At 36.9% G+C, this 5,089-nt stretch overlaps 1 long non-coding RNA gene across 1 annotated transcript; it reads right to left on the bottom strand.

The window, feature by feature from the left end:
* Nucleotides 1–2,350: 2,350 nt before the first annotated feature.
* LOC138929611 (uncharacterized) lies at nt 2,351–3,245 on the bottom strand. Its single transcript, XR_011445850.1, has 3 exons — nt 3,033–3,245; nt 2,826–2,981; nt 2,351–2,769 (listed from the first exon to the last, which is right to left on the bottom strand). It is a non-coding gene; the product is annotated as an uncharacterized lncRNA (long non-coding RNA).
* Between the last annotated feature and the right edge of the window lie 1,844 nt (nt 3,246–5,089).

The raw sequence follows: 5,089 nt of genomic DNA, 5'->3' as shown, positions 1-5,089 counted from the left end.
TTTTTTGTTTATTATTATTTTTTGAAAATGATATGCCATAGCCTTTCTTGTATGGTTGCAGGTACAAGCCTTTACCCAACGATACAGATTCCATTTTTCTGTTATGTCTCTGGTTTTCCTCAAGTTGTGCCTTTGCCATCCTTGCATTGTTAATTGATTTTACAATTGCAGCGCTACCTGACGCTAAACTACCCACAGCGCTAAGGGCTGTTAAAATAGGTACCAATGGTAAAAAACCACCAACTTTTGGAACTGCTATTACCCGTGGAATTACAACATTTTTCTTACATCCCATTGATTTCGATACTGCACTGCGTGCCACTTTAACAGCATTCAATATGTCAAGTGGCTTATGCTTTCGCAATTCGGTGGTTGCCTTTTTGATGATTGATGCAAGAGATTTTTTCACCACTTTCTTTTTCTGTTGCTTTGCTCCCATACCAAATTTCTTTTTTAGCTTCATCATGTTTGTAACAAAATATGATGCAGCCCTCTCACTAATGCTGCTATCCGCTGCTTTTACTCGATCCCAAGCCCTATCAATTAAAATCGAGTCTGCTTTATGACGTTCCCCCAAATCCTTTGTATTTGAATATGCTATATCGTGTTCCCTACAAGCTTCGTCTAAGCCGTTGATCCCCCGATCACCGCGAGCTAATCGTTTCTCTAGCTTCGTACCAGGTCCACAGTAATTATACCCAGGTATATGAGCCTCAAAGGGAAGAGTGTTTATTAAATTATTTATGAGACCTGTACCCTGTTTGACATTTGATTTATGACTGGTAATATTATAAAAATGTTTACCCATTTTATATCAACCTCAATTAACGACTGGTTGTCTTTGAATGAAGTACATATCTCTAAAACATGCGTTTATTAAGACAAAATAAAAAAATCATAGTAAAAAACATTGAAAGTGGTGGTGATGGGGAGAGTAAACATCGGCGTCACAGTTCACTGCTCCCAAACACGATCAGAGCTTTGGTGGTAGGTCCCTCCAATTGCGGAAAAACTAATGTGATGATTGCCTTAATCGAGGACCCAAACGGCCTGAAATTCGAAAATATATACGTGTATTCAAAGAGTTTATATCAACCGAAATATGAGTATTTGGAAAAACTTGTAAAACCAATACGAGGAATGGGATATTATACATTTTCAGCGAATGACAGTGTTTTGTCACCAGAGAAAGCTAAAAACAATTCCATCATGGTGTTTGATGACGTAGCGTGTGAAAAGCAAACTGCTATTCGCAATTATTTTTGTATGGGGCGACATAGAAATATTGATTCATTCTATTTATGTCAAACGTATACACATATTCCAAAACATTTAATACGAGATAATGCAAATTTTATTATAATGTTTAAGCAGGACGATATGAACCTTCGTCACATATATCGAGATCATGTTCATTCTGATATGAATTTTGAAACATTCATGGAAATTTCACGAAAGTGTTGGGTCGATAAATTTGGATTTCTTGTAATCTCTAAAGACGATGATATGAAAGCTGGACGATATAGAAAAGGATTCGATCAATTTATTATACTTGAATAAATAATAATGATAATATAAATATAATAATATTATTGTGAATAAAGTCAGTTCAGACTCAAGCATCATAATGACTACATCATTGACAATAGCTCTAAATGGGAATACATCTGTACTTAGCGAGAATTTTTTCCCACAAATTGAGCTAAAACGTAATTATGAATGTGCTCTAATTGATTTTTATACATTCAATTCTATACCGAATGTTGATAAGGGGAACAACTTATTTCATATTGGGAACAAAGTCATTGAAATACCAATTGGCTCATATGAGTTTGATGATATTTCAAAATATATTATTAATAAGCTCAAGGAGTATGAGCTTCAAGACAGTATAAAAATAGAGTGTAATATCAACACTTTACAAGTTCAAGTTATTACTAAAAATGAGACTGTATATTTTAATCATGAACGATCAATTGGTCGTTTATTCGGATTTAATAAACGAAAATTAAGACCACATGAGAAAGAAGTTTACATCTCGGATAATCCCGTCAATATTTTAAAAATAAATTCTGTTAGATTGGAATGCAACATTATAAGCGGGTCATATGTAGGGAATAAACCAAATCATGTGCTTCATGAATTTGGAATCAATGTCCCCCCTGGATATAAAATGAACATAACACCACGAAATTTGATTTATTTGCCTGTGAACACCAGAGAAATAAGCACACTAGAAATACGGATAACTGATCAGGACGGAGATTTAGTTAATTTGCGTGGGGAAACTGTATCAATCCGTCTCCACTTACGACCGACAGAATGATTATTTACAATAAAAGGGGTACTCATCGATCCTTTGATAACATTATCAAATCTAAAGCTGAAGTGAAAGCACCATCATCTTCACATCAACGCCCGGCCCTCACATTAAAAAATAAATTGATTTTGAAATCGTTGGGATTTAATATTAAATAAAGTTTATCAACTAATATTCAAATGAATGAGATCTTTTATGTCCAGGAAAAGCCTGCTAACGATGAATCTATTATTAAAAAAGAGTTTCATTCATATTATCCATATCAGCAGAACTTCAAAGCAAATGATGAAGTACGGATCAGTTTGCAAAACCAAGATTTGTATGTCCTTCCATGTGAAAGTTTTCTCCATTTTGAAGGAACGCTTAGCAAAATTATTGACTCAAATACAGGAAAGACTAGTACAAATGGCGTTAGCGGTTTGCTCAAAAATAATTGCATGGCCTATTTTCTGGATGAAATAAGATATGAGTTGAATGGGTGTGAATTGGATAGGACGCGTTTTACTGGAATAACAACGACTATTAAGAACTTTCTCTCAGTCGGCCAACAGGAAGGAGCGGCTTATCGCAATGCGGGGTGGAGTGGCGGGGACAATATCCCTTCTGGAGGACATTTCAGTTTTTCTGTACCTTTAAAAATGTTGATGGGGTTCGCTGAAGACTATAAGAAAGTCGTTTTAAACTGTAAACATGAGCTCGTTCTGTTACTTACGAAAAACCCTGATGATATGTTTGTGAAAAATGTTGATGGAAAAATCCATAACATTGCTATAAATAGTATAAGTTGGAAGATCCCCCACATCGTTCCAAGTGACAGTGCTAAAATTAAAATGTTTAATGTAGTAAAGAGTGGAGCTAGCCTCCCACTCGCATTCCGGAGTTGGGATTGTTATATAAATCCGACATTGGTTCAGGGAACACATCATATATGGAATGTCAAGATGTCTGCAAACAGAGAACGTCCACGTTCTGCTGTTATTGCATTTACATTGAATGGAGAACTAATTACAAACAATTTGAGAAATGCAAAGGTATATCTTAATTCTGAAGTATATCCCTATGAGGATTTGAATGTTAAATATAATGAGAATCGGTTTGCTGTCTTGTATGACATGTATACAAAATTTCAAGAGAGCTATTACAATCGAGAACCCCGAGCTCTTTTATCTCCGATGGAATTCATGTCGAAGGCTCCTATTGTGGTTGTTGATCTCTCATACCAGAACGAGAGTGTCAAATCAGGAGCGACTGATATAAAAATTTCCACTGAGCTAACTGTTGCGAGTGAGATAAATACAAAGGCATATTGCCTTCTCATCCATGATCGACTAGTTGAATACTCGCCACTAACTGGATTGGTTCAGCGTATCGTCTAACAATTTGGAAAGGATTACTTCATTTAAATTTTTGAATTCATTGCAAGTAGACGTACACGGATCCATCAGAATGCTAACACTAAAAAACAAAGACATCATCTCAAGCAGTAATAGCATTCAACAACTTGTAATAAAAATAAATAATTTCATGAAAATGTTTAAACATCAAATTTTCCCCGAACATGAGCAATATCTGGAGGAGTCGCTCAAATATTTTTATAAAAGGATGGCTGATACACCGCTGGTTTCTAATATTCATGGGCAACATTTCACATCTTGTTGTTGGGCACATGATAATGTCGAGGATGGAGTTGATACATGTGCTTGCCATTTCTTTACTGTACGCTCACAAAAATCATTCAAAATTATGAAAATGTATGTTAATTTGGAACATCGCTTTTGATTATTATACTTGAAAAATAAAATTATATTTACAAAAAAAATAAATAAATTGATAGCATTTTTTTAATGGTGGAAATGGGATATGGGATATTTCTTTTGCAGCCTTTACTTTTCAGATTGACTGTGGATTTGAGTTTGGGTGGATGGGGTGTTTCACATTGCACCGAGTGTTGAGAAACCGTTACAAGTGCATCCTTCACCATCCCTACTTTGGTGAGCTAATTGAGCAGGTTGTTGCACGCACTTGATCTAGTGTAGGTGGGATGAGGGTGGGAAAATTTGACTGCTCTGATCCTCTTTCCAGCGGCGCTACAGTGGGAAAACAAGTGACCTTTTTCAAGTGAGGTATCTCACAGGGAAAATCACAGTCCTGAGTCGTGGGTGGGAACATGTTTCGACTCTGGCGCCCTTGTTCACTTACACCCCGTCCCTTTATCAAGTGAGGATGTTGCCTGAACGTTCACGTCTGGCGCCCTTGTTCACTTACACCCTGTCCCTTTTTCAAACGAGGATCGTGGGTGAACGTACACGTGTGGGTCAGGATCACTCCTGTCGGTGCAGGATCTCCCCGGTGCGCCCTTTTTCAATTGCCTCACCCTCTAAGTGAGGGGTCGTCGGTGCACGTGCATCGATCCGGGGTCGCTACCGGGATCGCTCCGTTGCATTCGCACTCGTATCCATATCCCTGTGGGAATCCCTTGAACGCTTGATCTCAAGTGTCCTTTTACATGCACTGACCCTAATTTATTCCATCTTTATTACCCCCTCTTATGACAGGTTCATATCTCCCCCTAACTAAGTGCATTTTTATTATCTAAACCACTCTAATTTTGACAGCTAATCCATTAATTGCATTTTTATTACCCTTTTTACCGACATCAAAGGTCCCGAAACCAGGCTTATTTAACTACTCTCAATTTTAAATTTGTAAACAAAAAGTTCACAACTCCGATAATAATGCATGTATCCACGGCAGAATTTGTACTTAGAT

Source organism: Drosophila kikkawai, unplaced genomic scaffold (assembly GCF_030179895.1).
Source record: "Drosophila kikkawai strain 14028-0561.14 unplaced genomic scaffold, DkikHiC1v2 scaffold_80, whole genome shotgun sequence".
NCBI classification, from domain to species: domain Eukaryota; kingdom Metazoa; phylum Arthropoda; class Insecta; order Diptera; family Drosophilidae; genus Drosophila; species Drosophila kikkawai.
The sequence above is the reverse complement of the archived record's forward strand: the minus strand, read 5'-3'. Positions and strand labels throughout refer to the sequence as shown.